General features: G+C 41.4%; 1 protein-coding gene across 1 annotated transcript in view; it reads right to left on the bottom strand.

Moving 5' to 3' along the window:
• Positions 1-20,442, bottom strand: part of HHAT (hedgehog acyltransferase) — a 346,658-nt gene that overhangs the window by 58,699 nt on the left and 267,517 nt on the right. The window lies entirely within an intron of this gene.

The raw sequence follows: 20,442 nt of genomic DNA, 5'->3' as shown, positions 1-20,442 counted from the left end.
GCCAGCACTGGAAATACGCAGGAGCTGGAGAGACGTTTTCCAGCAATGATGGTCAAGAATTCTGCTCATCCATCCCAGGTCTTCATTGCACTTCCCCCGCCCCTTTTAATATTTTCTCAGGGATTTCATAAAGTAAACACAGCCTTTATTCTTCAGGGTTCATCTTTCTGGTACCCTACTGAGTGAGATCACTGAGACGTGCCTGGCATGTTTGAGCCCCAGCGGCACGTGCACAGGGAGTGTCCTTCAGGACTGCAGATTTAGAATGAGAACCAGGTGGAGCACAACCCAGGGTTTCTGACAAATACCACAGCCTAAGCCAGAGACACAGAGAGGGAGCAAAGGTTCCAGAGATTGTTCCTGAACACATTCCTGAAGCCTGCCCATCTCTGGGGTCACTTGCATTTGATTTCAGCTGTGCTGCAGTGGCAAACAAAATTCTAAATTGCCCAAATCTATAGCAGGCAAAAGGACTACGCCAGAGGGTGAGTCTCCAGCAGGAACCACTTATTCCTGGCGACCCTGCTGAGGACCACCTGTGGCTATTCTGAAAGCCCTGATCAGTATCCTCTGAAAAGTGCTGAGAAATGAATTCCTGATCCCTGCCCGTTTCTCTCCCGCCAGTCACAGGTCTGGTCTGCATGCTCAGATATACCTGCTCCCTTATGGCTCCCCATTCATGGCTCTCTCCTCCAGCATCATTTTGGAACATGGTTTTGCTGCCACCATATGTGAGAGGTGTGGTGTTCCCATAGATAAGTTGTACAGCAGGCACTGACTAAGTTGTCTGCCTGCATCTGGTTGTTCTGGAAAGCTCTCAAGCGGTGCTGACATGCCCCTGGTTAGAGGCCACCAGACAAGATGACCTCTAGTCTCTCCCCTCCTCTAAGAGGCCACAAGCAAGTACAGCGGATGCTGTTAAACAGGACCAGATCAGAGATAACTACAGAGCATAGAAACTGGTAATGAAGGAGAAATGGAGATGACGCATGTAATTCAGCACTTTTAATCTCTGAGAGGGCTTCCCTGATAGCTTAGTTGGTAAAGAATCTGCCTGTAATGCAGGAGACCTGGGTTCAATCCCTGGGTTGGGAAGATCCTCTGGGGAAGGGAAAGGCTACCCAGACCAATATTCTGGCCTGGAGAATTCCATGTATAGTCCATGGGGTTGCAAAGAGTCAGACACGACTTCTTCTTTAAAAGAAAGAAGAACCTCTGAGAATGAGGAGACATTAATCTTCCAGTTTCCACATTTCTGAGCAGAGGAAGATACTTCCTGAGCGTTACTGACTCAGTTAGCAGTGACTGAGAAGGCAGGGTAAGAGGAAGAGGGGAGAAAGGGGGAAAATCTAGAATAGATCAAGAAAATATAGGTGGCTATAATCCACATAAATGTGCCCAAATAATTCTGGTACAGGCGCCATTGATAACACAGCTGATGTCTAAGGAACATGAGGAACTTCTGTTTAAACCCCATCAGGCTTCCCCAACTTCATATCCTGTTATGGGAATTCAAAGGCCCTACTGATCTTTCCCCTCTTAATGTCAATTACAGAAGGGCACAAGTTGCCTGGTTAAAGCTCAAAGTGGTTCTCCTTTTGTGGGAAATGGTAACAAATATTAAATAATCAACACAGAGATAACGAGCAAGGAAAATACCCCTTGCCTTGGGTTGCTAAACGGGGCTGTGTTTAGCAACCAGGTTACCTGGTCACCTGCCAGGTTACCTAGTACTGGCCAGGGTCAGGGTATGGTGAGATGCAGAGTTGGAGGGCAGGAGACAGAAGTTGGGGGGACAGGAGACACAGCAAGGGAAGAGGTGCCAAGGTGAGTGAGTGCTGGACACACAGGGATCCTCTTTCCAGCATCAGAGGCCCTGGTTCCTATGGCTCTTCCTTTGATTCTCTGATTACCCCAGTATCTCTCTCAGCTACATGATTCAATAAGTTCCTCTTTCTGCTTAGGAAAAACAAAACTCAGAATAATAGCAAATGCAAAGGAGCCTCTGATCTCAGAGACAAGAGGGAAGATGCAAAATCTGAAGTGACACACTACAATTCAATCTTTAGAAATAGTTCATTTATTTTAGGAAACTAACAAGAATGTTAAAGGCATGGGCTGTTGGAACCAATAAGCTAGAAAAACTTAAGGAGAAATGAAGATGCTCACAGGCAATTCTTAATTACCCCCGGGGCACGCGGGTGGCAGACAAAATAGATGATGATACAGAAAAGCCAAAAACCTAATTTTAACTAAAAGCCCCATCCTCTGAACTGACAAAATTAGCCTTGCCAACAAGAAGCGCACTTGACAGAACACTGCATCTCTTCATGGTGAATCAGTGGGAGGGCAGAATGACGGGCCAGAAGGAAGGAAAAAGGGAACCTGTCCAGATGACCCACAGGAGGGTAATAATTAATAGCAAAGGGGATGCAAGTCTTGGCTGCATCCCGTCTTCCCTCTTCAGGTTCCCTGGACACACTGGGGAAGGTGATAGATTTGACATCGGGGATTTCTATCTATCTTGGGCACCATCTGGCATTTGCCACTGGTTTTCAAGAACCCTAGGGATTAAGTACCACATGCAAGGTTTCCAGAAGCAAAAATGCCATCTGGTTAAGGCTGGAAGGGTATACGCCCTTGGCCCAGACAGCTCCATCAATAAATACAACTTTCTGAGTCCCTGGGACCCTCAGGGTCAAAGTTTCCACTTTAAGCACTTCTTTTCTTTTGCACACTCTCCCCTGAAGTCCTGTGGTGACCACTGTCATCACCCCTGTGAGCCTTCATATCCTCTGGGATGTAGGTCCATGTGCAAGGTCAAGCCCCACAGGTTAGTCACCCATCCTCCTGGCTTCAGTTCAGTTGCTCAATCGTGTGGACTGTAGCACGCCAGGCTTCCCTGTCCATCACCAACTCCCGGAGCCTACTCAAACTCATGTCCATTGAGTCAGTGATGCCATCCCATCTCATCCTCTGTCATCCCCTTCTCCTCCTGCCTTCAATCTTTCCCAGTATCAGGGTCTTTTCTAATGAGTCAGTTCTTCGCATCAGGTGGCCAAAATATTGGAGTTTCAGCTTCAGCATCAGTCCTTCCAGTGAACACCCAGGACTGATCTCCTTTAGGATGGACTGGTTGGATCTCTTTGCAGTCCAAGGGACTCTCAAGAGTCTTCTCCAGCACCACAGTTCAAAAGCATCAATTCTTCGGTGCTCAGCTTTCATTATAGTCCAACTCTCACATCCATACATGACTATTGGAAAAAACATAGCTTTAGACTAGATGGACCTTTGTTAGCAAAGTAATGTCTCTACTTTTTAATATACAGTCTAGGTTGGTCATAACTTTTCTTCCAAGGAGCAAGCATCTTTTAATTTCATGGCTGCAGTCACCAACTGCAGTGATTTTGGAGCCTCAAAAAATTAAGTCTGTCACTGTTTCCATTGTTTCCCCATCTATTTGCCATGAAGCAATGGCACCAGATGCCATAATCTTAGTTTTCTGAATGGCTTAGGTGCTTGTAAACTCCCTTGGTAGGAGAACTCAGGTTGAGGAATTGTAAACTAAATCGGGAGAGGAAAAAAAACATTGTGCAATGAAAATCCATCACATTGGTAAAGAACTGCCAACTTGATCAGATAAGGCAATGATTAGTAAACAGAGTTTCATTTTCATAAATGTATCAGGACAAAAGAGAGCCCCATCTGGTCATGGTCTCTTCTCAGAGGATAGATGAGATTGTGTCCATCCAATATTCTGGCAGCAAAAAAATAAAACTGGGAGTGGCACTGCTCCCCAGGGGACGTTTGGAAATTGCTGGACATTTTTGGTCATCCCAAGGACAACACAATTGCCAAAAGGTATCTGTGGCATTTGATAGGCAGGGGCCAAAGATCATAAACACAATGCAATGAGTGGCACAGAATCGTTCTACCTAAAGCGACAACAGTGACCTCTAGAGAAAGGGTTAAAGCTTCCTTCTAACTCAATACAGAGCTAACCTCTCTCTAGGTCCATGGGGCACAGCAGCTCCCCGTTCTCTAATTAGGTTGTTGTTGTTAATTGCTAAGTTGTGTCCAACTCTTTGTGACTCCACGGACCGTTGCTCACCAGGCTCCTCGGTCCACGGCATTTCCCAGGCAAGAATACTGGAGGTAGCCATTTCCTTCTCTGGGGGATCTTCCCGCCCTAGGGCTCGAACCTGCATCTCCTGCTTGGTAGGTGGACTCTTTACCACTGAGCCACCGGGGAAGCCCTCTAATTAGGAGCAATGCCAAAAACGTGCCCCCTTTTCCCTGGGGCCTAGAAAAATGCATCCCAGGTCAGGGAAAGCATTCCTTTACAGCACCCCAGTGCCAGCCCCCCTAACCGATCCTCTCTACCATCTGGCATCAAATTAGAGACAGGAGGGGCCTCCTGAGCCCCCTCAGTCACATTCAGACAAGTTGTACCACTAGGTCCAACCTCCTCGCACCCATAGCCCTGAAACCCGGAGCACAGAGGAAGAACTGGAGGCTGAGCACACTGAAAGGTGCCACTTTGCTCCCCAATGAGGTTGACCAGTTCTCCCGTAGAGACTCTGACTGAGGTGACAGGCTGGGGCAGATTCTTTCCATGTTAACATCAATACAACCCACTCTTCAGACCCAAAAATGGGTAGTGGGCTTGGGGCCTGGATACAGTGAACCCCTCAGGGCATCCAGAAGTACATTCTCTGTGGCTCAGCTGGTCAAGAATCTGCCTGCAATGTGGGAGACCCGGGTTAAATCCCTGGGTCAGGAAGATCCCATGGAGAAGGGAATGGCTATCCACTCCATTATTCTTGCCTAGAAAAGCCCCATGGACAGAGGAACCTGGTGGGCTACATACAGCCCATGGGGTCCCAAAGAGTCGGACACAACTGAGTGACTAACACTTTCACTTTCCCTGGGTAACAGGCCTAGGACAGACCTCCAATTCCTCTGGGCGAGCTCGCTGTCTCTGACAGAAGAAACAAACAGCGCTGGCAGGCTGAAACGTTCTAACGACGGTTCAGTGGTGACTTCACACTTCCGTCTAAAACACTGATTCCAAAGGTGAGGCATGTAACCCAAACAAAGGAAACCCAGGGCCCAGCTAAACTTCTGTCACTCAAGTCTGCAGTTCCTGCTGCAACATGTCTGTTTATTCTTATCTCCATGGCAACTCGTCTATCTTTTCCAGTCAACATCCTGTCCCTGGCAATCACAGGACTGGCCAGGCAAACAAGCTGGGGCCTGGGGGGCTGCAGTCCATGGAATCTGGGTCAGAATGGATGCTCAGACGGCCACGGGGCTGAGAGGCAGATGGTACATCGGGGCTGAGGGCTGCTGTGCTCCGTGGGCCCCACACTTGTCCACAGAGGGACCGCACACGGGGCTGAGACAGGAGGAGGGGACAGGCTAAGCATCTGGGGGAGCAGATGGGGAGGAGGAATGGCTGCTGGAGACGGTGACAAACGCTTGGCAAGTGGGACCTGATGCTATTTATTTTTAAGTGGGGGAGAAGCTAAAAAAAGGAACTGGGTGGGTTTGAGCAGCTGGACACAGTTCTTCCACATCATTACTGAAGTTTTTCATTTTCTAATAAAAATGCTAACCAGAGGGTAAGAGAGGATGGACAAGGACATGGCAGAGGGGGAAACTGGTGCACACCAGGGAGGGCGAACGAGGGGTGGACATCCCACAGGCCAGAAAGAGGAGATCGGAGACAGCAAAAGAAAAATGATGCATCCTGTGAAAGAGAACGGTGGCCAGAGCAAAACGCTCAGGATTAGGAGGACCCAAACCCCAAAGTCATTCCAGGGTTCCTGCCCATCTCTGTTCCAACCTGCCAGGACACTGCTCCCTTTGCTTCCTTTCTCAAGGCACTTGGGTCATTTCCACTTAAAAGTCTGCGTATTACCAGTTACCCTTCTCTCTCATGTTTGCACCAGCATGGTAAGTTCCTGAAGGATAGCGTGGCCTATATTTCAATCTGTGCACTGAAGGCCCACTCAGACTGTGTGTGTGCTCAATAATTATCTTACAACTGTTTCTCCCTTTGCCTTACATAAGTTCCAGAATCTCCTGACTTCCTTACTATCCCTTCTCCATCCTATAGCCAAGCCAAATATATGAAGGCAGTCAGAAAGTAACACTTCCTTCTTGTGTGTGTACAGAGCATCAAAAATTCACTGGTCAATGAAGTTAAATTTTCTAAGCTCTGTGTGCTAGTTCGATTTAGATCGAACTAGCAGTGGACACTCCTGAGAGAGAGTCACCGCAGTGGTAAAGACAAAGCCGGTTTTGCTTAAACAGAACAATTTAAGTTGTTCCATAGTTTAGATGTCCAGCTGAGTTTAAAAAAAAAAAAAAAAGAAGAGGCTATAATTCGGGATCCAAATCCATGCAGCATATGAAGGAATTTCAGAGGACTTTCAAATAACTAAGCAAACAACTGGTTCCTGGCACAATCGGAAAGCTTAAGCCTTATATTAAGTGGCTAGGTTCCTGCTAAAAGTTCTGGAATGGCTGACAAAACTGTCTCACCCTGTGTTCTTACTCTTCCACCACCCATCTTTGAGGTGGCTCAGTGGTAAAGAATCTGCCTGCCAGTGCAGGGGATGCAAGAGACGTGGGTTAAATCCCTGGGTTGGGAAGGTCCCCTCCTGCAGTTCAGTTCAGTTGCTCAGTTGTGTCCGACTCTTTGCGACCCCATGAATCGCAGCACGCCAGGCCTCCCTGTCCAACACCAGCTCCCAGAGTTCAACCAAACCCACGTCCATCGAGTCAGTGATGCCATCCAGCCATCTCATCCTCTGTCGTCCCCTTCTCCTCCTGCCCCCAATCCCTCCCAGCATCAGAGTCTTTTCCAATGAGTCAACTCTTCGCATGAGGTGGCCAAAGCACTGGAGTTTCAGCTTTAGCATCATTCCTTCCAAAGAAATCCCAGGACTGATCTCCTTTAGAATGGACTGGTTGGATCTCCTTGCAATCCAAGGGACTCAAGAGTCTTCTCCAACACCACAGTTCAAAAGCATCAATTCTTCGGTGCTCAGCTTTCTTCACAGTCCAACTCTCACATCCATACATGACCACTGGAAAAACCATAGCCTTGACTAGACGGACCTTTGTTGGCAAAGTAATGTCTCTGCTTTTGAATATGCTATCTAGGTTGGTCATAACTTTCCTTCCAAGGAGTAAGCGTCTTTTAATTTCATGGCTGCAATCACCATCTGCAGTGATTTTGGAGCCCCTCAAAATAAAGTCTGACACTGTTTCCGCATCTATTTTCCCTGCAGTAGGAAATGGCAATCCATTTTAGTATCCTTGCCTGGAAATCCCATGAACAGAGGAGCCTGGTGGGTTACAGTCCATGGGGTCACAAAGAGTCAGACGTGACTGAGCACAGCCACACCCACATCCAGTGTATTTCATCTCTGCTCTGGATTCTGTAGAAGTCTCTTTCTTAACTGACATGCTGGCCTCTGACCTTTCTCCCTCTACTTCATGAAGCACATGTGCTCTGACCCTCCACTATGCAAAGTGTTTTGGTGGTTGTTTCATTGCTTACAGACTAAAATCCAAACTGGGAAGCCCCTTAACAATTACAGCCCATTTCACTTTCCAACCTTAAGTCCTACCATACTTTATCAGTGACACAGCAGCACTAGTCACTGCTATCCAGACACTTTTACATCTGTGTGCCTTTGCACAAGCTGTCTGCTCTACTGAGAATGTGTTCTCCTTATTCTTTCTTCAAGCTTCAGCTCAGTGCCAGGAGAACAACGGCTTTGGACCAGCCCAAACTGGGTTCAGGTTATGGCTTTCCACCTTTTAACTGTGCTGTCCAGAGCAAGTTCAGGCTCTCATCTACCCATTTCACAGCTGCTTATGATAAGTGTGTGTGTGAGTGTGTGTGTGTGTGTGTGTGTGTGAGTCGCTCAGTTGTGTCTGACCCTTTGTGACTCATAGACTGTAGCCCGTGGGGCTCTAGGCCATCCTAAACCTGGCAGAGTTGGTCAACTATTTTCTGTTTCTAACCTAAGGTGCCTCAGATGGTAAAGAATCCGCCTGCCAATGTGGGAGACCCAGGTTCCATCCCTGGGTTAGGAAGATCCCCTGGAGGAGTGCATGGCAACCCACTCCAGTATTCTTGCGTGGAGAATCCCCATGGACAGAGGAGCCTGGCAGGCTATGGTCCATGGGGTCACAAGGAGTTGGACACAACTGAGCGAATAAGCATACAACCTAAAGATTAGGTAGCATTTATCTATAGATATTAGATAACACAATTTTTTAATGTAATAAAATTCACCATGTGAAGAGTTCTAGCTATATTGCAAAGTACGTACAATTATTCCCATTTTACAAAGAAGGGACTAAAAGGGCAAACTAAGTAATTGGTCCCAGGTTGCATGCACTGCTAAGTACAGAGCAGGGACTCACAAGGGTTTCTCTAACTCAGTGTCTTCATACCCCCTGCTGCAACTTCACATCTATGTTTAACAGTGAGCATCCCCTTCTTTAAACTGAAATCTTCAAGAAATTTGTCTCTTCGGTGTCAGATACAAAGTGGATTTTCAAGAAATGTTTGTTCCACAAATACTTCATGCATGTGTTCCTTTAGCAATAGTTGATAGATACTCACCAACTGCCAATTTTAGGACCTCAATATTAGCAACAACAATTCGATTTTTAAAAAGTAATTAGAATTCACCATTACATAAGGGGGTTTAACATATCTCCCAAGAAAATGACACCTAAGAGACCAAAAGTAAGAATACAGAATTGCTGAATAAAAATGAATAGGGCTAGTATCCAAATTTAAAGGATGAAAAATTATCTCTATTCAGAAATGACATGATCTTATATGTAGAAGGCACTAAAGAATCTATTTAAAAAGTTACAATCAATAAATTCAGCAAAGTTGCAGTGTATAAAATTAACAGGCAAAAATCAGTCACATGTCTATACATCAATAATAAACAATCTGAAAAAGAAATTGATAATTTCATTGGTAATAGCATCAAAAAGAATAAAATACTTAGGTAGAAACTTACCAAAGGAGGCAAAATACTTACATACTGAACACTACAAAACACTGTAGATATGACACCCGTATTTATGAGTTGTAATACTTAATATTCGGAGGAGGCAATGGCGCCCCACTCCATATTGTCAAGATGACATTACCACCCAAAGCTATCTACAGATTCAGTGAAATCCCTATCAAAATCCTAATGGTTTTTGTTTCCAGAAATAGAAAAATTTATCTTAAGCTAAGTATGGAATCTTAAGGGACCCCCGAATGATCAAACTGAACTGAACTGAATGACCAAAACAATCTTGAAAGAGAATACGAAAGTCCATCAAGATGGTGGCATGAGAAGGTCCTGGACTCCTCTCCTCTCATGGAGGCACCGAATGTATAGCTAGGCATGGAGCAATTCGCGGTGAAAGAAACCCATAAAATATATTAAAGTACCAGATAGAAATCACAGAGCTGAAGAATACGGGTTTCAACAGCTCAACAATGGACTAGATCAAGAGGAAGACAAGATCAGCAAACTCAAAGACAGGACAGTAGACATCATCCAATCAGAAGAGCCAAAAAAATAAAAAGATGAAAATGAGTGAAGAGAGCTCAAGGGACTAACAAAGGCCATCAAGCAGACTAAAGTACTAAGGGATCCCAGAAGGAAAACAGAGAAAGGGAGCAGAGAGAGTACTTATTCACAGAAATGATGGCAAAATAAACTTCTATAACCTGGGGAAATAAACAGACAACTGTATCAAAGAAGCCCAAACAGTATCAAGTAAGATAAATCTAAAGAGACCCACACAAAGACACACTATAATTAAACTGTGAAAAGTTAAAGACGGAGATGATCTTAAAAGCAGAAAAAGAAAGCAGCTTGTTATGTACAAGAGAACTCCCATAAGACTTTTAGCATATTTTTCAACAAAAATTTTGTAGGCCAGAAAGATTGGCACAATATCACAATATATTCAAATAACTGAAGGAAAAACCCTGCCAACCAAGAAATACACTACCTGACACAAATAATTCACAGTCTGTATGGAAACACAAAAAACCCTGAACAGCCAGAGCAACCTTCAGAAGGAAGAATGGAACTGGAGGAATCAACCTTCCTGACTTCAGACTATACTACAAAGCTACAGTCATCAGGATAGTATGGTACTGGCACAAACACAAAGATAGATCAATGGAACAAAATAGAAAGTTCAGAGATAAATCCACACACCTATGGACAGCTTATCTTTGACAAAGTTGGCAAAAATGCACAATGGAGGAAAGACAGTCTCTTCAACAATTGGTGCTGGGAAACTGCATGTAAAAGAATGAAACTAGAAAACTTTCTAACACCGTACACAAAAATAAACTCAAAATGGATTAAAGACCTAAATATAAGACCAGAAACTATAAAACTCTTAGAGGAAAACATAAGCAGAACACTCTCCAACATAAATCACAGCAAGTCCTGCAATGACTCACCTCCCAGAATAATGAAAATAAAAACAAAAACAAACAAATGGAACCTAATTAAACGTAAAAGCTTTTGCACAATGAAGCAAACTATAAGCAAGGTGAAACGACAGCTCTCAAAATGGGAGAAAATAACAGTATACAAAACAACTAACAAAGAATTAACCTCCAAAATACACAAGCAGTTCATGCAGCTCAAACCCAGAAAAAGAAATGCCAAAAACAAACAAAAAAAAAAAAGGAATGTAAATCAAAACCACAATGAGGTATCATCTCACACTGGTCAGAATGGCCATCATCAAAAAGTATACAAACAGTAAATGCTGGAGAAGGTATGGAGAAAAGGGAACCCTCTTACACTGTTGGTGGGAATGCAAACTAGTACAGCCACTATGGAGAACAGTGTGGAGATGCCTTAAAACACTGGGATTATAACTGCCATATGACACAGCAATCCCACTGCTGGAAACACACCCAAAGGAAATCAGAATTGAAAGAAACACATGTACCCCAGTGTTCACTGCAGCACTATTTACAATAGCCAGGACACGGAAACAACCTAGATGCCCACTGGCAGATGAGTGGATAAGGAAGCTGTGGTACATGTACACAGTGGAGTATTACTCAGCCACATAAAGGAATGCACCTGAGTCAGTTCTAATCAGGTGGATGAACCTAGAGCCTATTATACAGAGTGAATTCAATCAGAAAGAGAAAAATACTGTATATTAATATATACAGTAATTCATAAAATACTGTATATTGCATATATATGAAATTTAGAAAGACAGTACCAATGACCCTACATGCAGAGCAGCAAAGAAGATAGACTTTTGGACTCAGCCAGAGAAGGTAAGAGTGGGATGATTTGAAACATGTACATTCAGCCATTTCAGTCAGTTCAGTCACTCAGTCGTGTCCGACTTTTTGCAACCCCAAGGACTGCAGCACACCAGGCTTCCCTGTCCATCACCAACTCCTGGAGTTTACTCAAACTCATATCCATCGAGTCGGTGGTGCCATCCAACCACCTCATCCTCTGTTGTCCCCTTCTCCCCCTACTTTCATTCTTTCCCAGCATCAGGGTCTTTTCAAATGAGTCAGTTCTTTGCATCAGGTGGCCAAAGTATTGGAGCTTCAGCCTCAAGACACCCCCACTTAACATGTACATTACCATATGTAAAACAGGTGAACCGTGCAAGTTCAATGCATGAAGCAGGGCACCCAAAGCCAGTGTTCTGGGACAACCCAGAGGGATAGAGTGAGGAGGGAGGAGGGTTCAGGATGGCGGGCCACATGTATTGACCTGTGGCCAATTCACATTGATGCATGGCAAAAACCATCACAACATTGTAAAGTAGTTATTCTCCAATTAGAGTAATTGGAAAAAACAAAAGCACTACCTGGCAAAGTTGTCCTTCAGGACTGAAGGAGAGATAGAGTTTTCTAGAACAAAAACAAAACCAGAAAAAAAAAAGTTGAACGAATTCATTATCATTAGATCAGTCTTACAAGAAATGTTAAAGGGATTTTTTTCAAGTTGAAACAAAAGGATGCTAATTAGTAACAGGAAAACATATGAAAGTATAAGCCTACTGGTAATGGTGAAAATACAGTTAAATTCAAAATACTGTAATGTTGCAATGGTGGATAAACCACTTATAACTCTAGTATAAAGGTTAAAAGCAAAAAAGATTTAAAAATAATTAGAAGTACAATAATTTTTTTAAATTTTATTTTATTTTTAAACTTTACAATATTGTATTAGTTTTGCCAAATATCGAAATGAATCCGCCACAGGTATACCTATGTTCCCCATCCTGAACCCTCCTTCCTTCTCCCTCCCCATACCCTCCCTCTGGGTCGTCCCAGTGCACCAGCCCCAAGCATCCAGTATCGTGCATTGAACCTGGACTGGCGACTCGTTTCATACATGATATTTTACATGTTTCAATGCCATTCTCCGAAATCTCCCCACCCTCTCCCTCTCCCACAGAGTCCATAAGACTGATCTATACATCAGTGTCTCTTTTGCTGTCTCGTACACAGGGTTATTGTTACCATCTTTCTAAATTCCATATATATGGGTTAGTATACTGTATTGGTGTTTTTCTTTCTGGCTTACTTCACTCTGTATAATAGGCTCCAGTTTCATCCACCTCATTAGAACTGATTCAAATGTATTCTTTTTAATGGCTGAGTAATACTCCATTGTGTATATGTACCACAGCTTTCTTATCCATTCATCTGCTGATGGACATCTAGGTTGCTTCCATGTCCTGGCTATTATAAACAGTGCTGCGATGAACATTGGGGTACACGTGTCTCTTTCCCTTCTGGTTTCCTCAGTAGAAGTACAATAATTTATTAATGAATACACAATGTAAAATATGCAAATTGTGACATCAAAAACATTAAATGTGTCGAGTGGAAAGAAAAATCTAGAGCTTTTGAAGTTAACTTGCTATCAGCATAAAATAGATTGTTATAAATATGTTCTCTGAAAGCATCATGGCAACCACAAAGCAAAAACCTATGGTAGATACACAAAGATAAAGAAAGCAAAGCATACCACTACAGAAAATCATTTCACAAAGGAAGAGAGCAAAAGAGAAACCAAAAAACAAAGGAATTATAAAACAAACAGAAAATAATAAAATGACAATAGTAAGTTCATAACCCTCAGTAATTACTTTAAATGTAAATGAACTAAATTATCCAATCAAAAAGCAGACTGACTAAATGGATTACAAAACAAGATCCAACTATATCATGCCTACAGTAGACTCACTTCAGCATTAAGGACATGCATAGTGAAAGGATGAAAAAAAATATTTTGTGAAAATGTAAACCAAAAAAGGCTGGGGTAGTTAAACTCTTCAACAAATGGTGCTAAGAAAACAGGATATCCACATGCAAGGCACTGCATCTGAGCCCTCACATTATACCAGATACAAAAATTAATTCAAAGAATCAAAAATCTAAACATCAGCGATTTCCCTGGTGATCCAGTACAAGACCCCACTCTTGTAATACAGGAGGTGTGGGTTCCAATCCTGGTTGGGGAACAAGATCCCTTACACTGTGTGGTGCAGCCAAAAACAACAAAACCAAAAAACTAAACATCAGAATTGAAACCATAAAACTCTTATAAGAAAACAGAGGAAAAAAATGTTCATGATATTGAATTTATCAATGATTTCCTGAATAGGATACCAAAAAGCACAGGCAAGTTAAAGTAAAAAGAGATAAATTACACACTTCACCAAAATTAAAAATTTTTTGCATCAAACACTATCAACAGAGTGAAAGGCAATCCATAGAATGAGAAAATATTCAGAATTGCATATCAATAGTGGGTTAATATCCAGAATAAAGAACTCCTACAACTCAACAACAGAAGAACAACCCAATTCAGAAATGAGCAAAGGACTTGATTAGATATTTATCCAGAGAAGATAGACAAAAGGTCCATAAGCATATGAAAAGATGCTCAATGTCACTGTTATGGAAATGCAAATAAAAACCACAATGAGACACACGAACCACACCTTCACACCTATGAAGACAGTTATAATAAAAAAAAAGTGTTAATGAGGATATGGAAAAATTGAATCCTTATGCACTTTTAGTGAAAATGCAAAATGGTGTAGCCATTGAGGAAAACAGTATGGCAGTTTCTTGGAAATTAAAAATAGAATTATCATCATATAATCTAGCAATTCACTTCTAGGTATATATTCAAAAGAAATGAAAGCAGGGATAGAACATATATTTGGATATCAATATCCATAGCAGTGTTATTCACAATAGGCAAAAGTCAGAAACAATCATAATATCAATCAATGCATAAATGTGTAAACAGTCTAGGATATATATGTAGAATGGAAATACTACTCAGTCTTAAAAAGAAAGGCAATTCTGATGGATACTACAACATGGAAAGTTATAATCATAACACAAAAGGACAAATATTACACAATTCCACTTATATATAGTACTTAGAATAGTCAAACTCATAGAAAAAGAAAATAAAATAGTGGTTTCCAGGGATGAGGGGGAAGGGGTAACAGGAGTAATTGTTTAGCAGGCACTGAGTTCCAATTTGGGAGGGTAAAAAGCATTCTGGATATTGATGGTGATGACGGATGCACGATGTGAATGTACTTAATGACTCCGAGTTGTACACTTAAAAATGATTAAATTGGTCAATTTTCTGTTATTTGTGGGTTATCATAAGAATCACTAGGCCTTGTCTAATAGATTTGCTGAATAGTGAATATACACAATGTTCATACACATGTGGGCCATAATCAAACCGTACATGTACTAAGCCAGAAAAGGAATGTAAATACATTTAAAAAATTTATCAAGAAGTGTATGCTCACCAACAACAAAGCTTAGCAAAAATTAATGCACCAGTAAATTACTTTAAATTAGATGCACTTAAACTAAAAGCTTTGATTGCAGAAACAATAAAATGGATAAACTTTGGCAAGTGTGACCAAATAAGAAAATAAGGTGAAATAAAGAACAGGAAATGACACATAAGACATTTTAAATCACTGGAGAATAAATGGCAAATATTTGGAAAACTAGATAAAAGATAATTTATCTAGAAAATATAAAGTATCTAAAATTCTCATAGAAAAAGTAGGAAGACTAAAAGAAAGCATAAACATAGAACAACTGAAACAAGAGTCAAAGCTCTACTAGAAGACAAATTGCCCAGATGTTCTTATTGAGCAAATTCTACTTGATAGTCAAGGAACAGATAATTACCATTCCATAGGAACAGTTTCAGAGAGTAGAAAACCCTGGGAAGCTTCCACCCTTTTGAGGATGACAGCGTTAACTCTGATATTGTTGTTGTTTAGTTGCCAAGCTGTGTCCAACTCTGAGACCCCATAGACTACAGCAGCTCATGGGGTCGCAGAGTCGGACACAACGAAACAACTGAACAACAACAAGACTGCAGCTTCCCTGTCCTTCTCTGCCTCCTGGAGCTTGCTCAAACTCATTTCCATTGAGTTCATCATGCCATCCAACCATCTCATCCTCTGTCACCCCTTTTTCCCAGCATCAGGGTCTTTTCCAATGAGTCGGCTCTTCACATCAGATGCCAGTACTGGAGCTTCAGCATCAGTCCTTCCAATGAATATTCAGGGTTGATTTCCTTTAGGACGGACTGGTTTGATCTCCTTGCTGTTCAAGGGACGCCCAAGACTCTTCTCCAGCACCACACTTAGAAAGCATCAATTCTTCAGGGTTTAGCCTTCTTTATGGTCCAACTCTCACATCTGGATATGATTACTGGAAAAACCATAGCTTCCCAGGGGGTGTTAGTGGTAAAAATTCTGCTGCCAGTACAGGTGATATAGGAGGCATGGGTTTGATTCTTGGGTTGGGAAGATCCCCTAGTGCAGGGCATGGCAACCCACTCCAGCATTCTTGTTGGGAGTATCCCACGCACAACAAATGACTCTTTTACATGTATCTGTCCAGTTTTCCTAGCACCACTTATTGAAGAGGCTGTCTTCTCTCCATTTTATATTTTTGCTTCCTTCATCAAAGATAAGTTGCCCATAGGTGCATGGGTTTGTCTCTGGGCTTTCTATCTTGTTCCATTGATCTACATTTTGTTTTTGTGCCAGTACCATACTGTCTTGATTACTATAGCTTTGTAGTATAGTCTAAGTCAGAAAGGTTGATTCCTCCAGCTCCATTTTCCTCTCTCAAGATTGCTTTGGCTATTTGGGATCTTTTATGTTTCCATACAAATTGTGAAATCTTTTGTTCCAGTTCTATGAAAAATGCCATTGGTAATCTAAGAGATTGCATGGAATCTGAGACTGCTTCAGGTAGTATAGTCAGTTTTACAATATTGATTCTTCCAATCCAAGGACATGATATATCTCTCTGTGTCATCTTTCATCAGTGTCTTGCAGATTTCTGCATACAGGTCTTTTGTCCTTCTTCAGTTCAGTTCAGTTCAGTTCAGTCGCTCAGTCATGTCCAATTCTTTGCGACACCATGAATTGCAGCATGCCAGGCCTCCCTGTCCATCACCAGCTCCCGGAGTTCACTCAGACTCAACGTCCATCGAGTCAGTGATGCCATCCAGCCATTATTCCTAAGTATTTATTCTTTTTGCTTCAATAGTGAATCAAATTGTTTCCTTCACTTATCTTTCTGATTGTTTAACATTGCTTATTAGAGAAATGGAAATCAAAACTATAATGAGGTGTCACCTCACGTTGGTCAGATGGCCATCATCAAAAATTCTATAAACAAGAAATGCTGGAGAGAATGTGGAGAGAAGGAAACCTTGTGGTGTTGTTGGGAATGTAAATTGATACAGCCATTATGGACAACAGTACAGAGATTCCTTAAAAAAAAAACTAGGAATAAAATCACCATATGACCTAGCAATCTCACCACTGGTCATAACCCCTGAGAAAATCATAATTCAAAAAGACACATGTATCCCAATGTTTACTGCAGCACCGTCTACAAGAGCCAGAACATGGAAGCAACCTAGATGCCCATCAACAGATGAATAAAGAAACTCTGGTACATATATACAATGGAATATCACTCAGCCATTAAAAAGAATGGATGTGTTAGTTGAACTGAGGTGGATGAACTTAGAGCCTATTATACAGAGTGAAGCAAGTCAGATAGATAAAAACAAATATATATTATCATATGTATATGGAATCTCCAAGGGAATGGCCAGCCCTTGGACAAGTCCACTGTGTGTGAAAGTCACTCAGTCACTGGATCATCAAAAAAGCAACGGAGTTCCAGAAAAACATCTACTTTTGCTTTATTGACTACGCCAAAGCCTTTGACTGTGTGTATTACAACAAACTGTAGAAAATCCTTCAAGAGATGGGAATGCCAGACCACCTGACCTGCCTCCTGAGAAATCTGTATGCAGGTCAAGAAGCAACAGTTAGAACTGAACATGAAACAACAGACTGGTTCCAAACTGGGAAAGGAGTACATCTAGGCTGTATATTGTCATCCTGCTTCTTTAACTTATATGCAGAGTACATCATGAGAAATGCTGAGCTGGATGAAGCACAAGCTGGAATCAAGATTGCAAGGAGAAATATTAATAACCTCAGATACACAGATAACACCACTCTTATGGCAGAAAGCAAAGATGAACTAAAGAGCCTCTTGTTGAAAGTGAAAGAGGAGAGTGAAAAAGTTGGTTAAAACTTAACATTCAGAAAGCTAAGATCAAGGCATCTGGTCCTATCACTTCATGGCAAATAGATGGGGAAATTATGGAAACAGTGACAGACTTAACTTTGGGGGGCTCCAAACCACTGCAGATGGTGACTGCAGCCATGAAATTAAAGATGCTTGCTCCTTGGAAGAAAAGCTATGACCGACCTAGACAGCATATTAAAAAGCAGAAACATTACTTTGCCAACAAAGGTCCGTCTAGTCAAAGCTATGATTTTTCCAGTAGTCATGTATGGATGTGAGAGTTGGTCTATAATGAAAGCTGAGCACCAAAGAATTGATGTTTTTGAACTGTGGTGTTGGAGAAGACTCTTGAGAGTCCCTTGGACTGCAAGGAGATCCAACTAGTCCATCCTAAAGGAGATCAGTCCTAAATATTTATTGAAAGGACTGATGGTGAAGCTAAAACACCAATACTTTGGCCACCTGATGCGAAGAACTGACTCATTGGAAGAGACCCTGATGCTGGGAAAGATTGAAAGCAGGAGGAGAAGGTGATGACAGAGGATGAGATGGTTGGATGGCATCACTGATGTGATAGACATGAGTTTGAGTAGGTGATGGACAGGGAAGCCTGGTGTGCTGCAGTCCAAGGAGTCCCAAAGAGTTGGACACGATTGAGCAACTGAACTGAATATGGAATCTAGACAAATGGTACTGATGAACATATTTGCAGGGCAGGAATATAGACACAGATGTAGAAAATGGACTTGTGGACACGGTGGAGAAAGAAGAGGGTGGGATGAATTGTGAGAGTCAGGTTGAAATATATACATTGCTATGTATAAAATAGATAGCTAGTAGGGAGTTGCTGTATAGCACAGAGAGCTTAGGTTCATGCTCTATGATGACCTAAGGTGTGGGATGTGGAGGTGGAAGGGAGGCTCAAGAGAGAGGGGATATATGCGTATTTATGGCTGACTGGTATTTTACGGCAGAAACCAACATAACATTATAAAGTAACTATCTTTCAATTAAAAAAATTCTAAATTCAATAGCTGCAAATCAAATACGGGAATGGTTCAAAGAATTCTTAATCAAGTAAGATTTATACCCAGAATGGAAGGATGATTCAGTATTAAAAGTATTACAAATCCATGTAACTCATGGGATTAAATAAAGGAGAATAATCACATGATCACTCAATAAATGCCAGTAAAGCAAGCTTTTTTAAGTTGATAAAGAAGGTATGTTAAAAATCCAGAGAAAGTATTCCGAATAGATTCAAGAAAAAGAAATACTTTCTTCTGTCTTTCAAAACTGTACCAATGGACCAAATAGAGTAAGACAATTAAATGCAATATAAGCTAAAATTGTTGGCAAAAACAAAATAGTCATTATTTGTAGATGATATGACCATTAATCTAATAAATTCAATAGGAACAACTGAAAAATCACTAGAGCTAAAAAAATTATCTAAAGTAGATACAAAATGATCAACTCAAAACAAAAATCAATACCTTTCCCACACAACAACAATAATCCAAAAAGTAATGCACAAGTCTTCAAAGAAATGATGAAATCCTATGTGAGAATATAAAGGACGACCTGAATAAGTATTCAAGGCTGAGAAGACTCAGCACCATGGATAAGTCAACTTTACTCAAATAAAGACACAATTAAAAGCAAATCTAATAAATTCCAATATAAATACCAAAGGGCATTTTGAGAAACTTCACTTTTCAGGAATTCTAAGATTCCTATAAAGCAGCAATGTGCACAAACAGCAAATGTAACTCAGAAACAGAATGAAAAGGAGCATAGCACTTTCCTTGCTAACATTCAAAACTCTAGTGCTTAAAACAGCAATAATCAAATAGATCAATACAACAGAAAAGAGAACCCCCACATTAACCCATGTGTATATGGATATTTACAATATATTGAAGGTGATCTGTAATCAGTGAGGGAAGTACAGATTATTGAATAAAACAATTGTAAAATGTGAAGAGCATTCCTGTTGGAAGGCATACAAAAACAGGCTGACCAGATTTGGTCCCTGGGCCATGGTTTACCAACTTCTGCTCTATTTTTGGTATCTACTCTAAAGAAACACTTTATGAGAAGGAGGCATGGATAGGCATCCTACTGAAGCTGTGTTTTCAAAAGAAAAAAAAATTAGAAGCAACCTAAATTTTCAATAAAAGAACTTTAACAATAGAATAAATCAATTTATGACATATCCATATGTCCAGTTATGCAGCTCTGCATTCTCTAATATAGAAATATCTTTAAAACATACTATGAGGAAGGAAAAAAGTGCAAATTTAAAATATTTATACATTTCTAAATCACACATACACAAACACATACACACATACATATACACAAAGTAGGAAAGCTGAGCAAGGCTATACTGCAATCTGATGACAATGGCTACCTTTCATGAGAGGGAAGTGAATGAGCAAGGTGATGGGTATCTTAGAGGAACTTCAGCCATATCTGTGTTTTTCTCCAAGATCATATAGTCATGAATGACTTCATAAGGAATAAAAAAGTAAACCTAGGAATCTTCCCACTGAATGACCTTAGAGCCTGGCCATGTCCCCTGAGTACCAAGTCAAAGAACACGGGTGGGAAGAGAGAATCGAGATGACCATCACGCCCAAGTCAGGACTGCTCGTGGTACTGGAAGCCGTCCTCTCTAGGCAGCACTAAGGTCCCTGGAGGCA

This window comes from Bubalus bubalis, chromosome 5, assembly GCF_019923935.1.
Source record: "Bubalus bubalis isolate 160015118507 breed Murrah chromosome 5, NDDB_SH_1, whole genome shotgun sequence".
NCBI classification, from domain to species: domain Eukaryota; kingdom Metazoa; phylum Chordata; class Mammalia; order Artiodactyla; family Bovidae; genus Bubalus; species Bubalus bubalis.
This window is presented reverse-complemented; position numbering and strand designations above follow the sequence as displayed.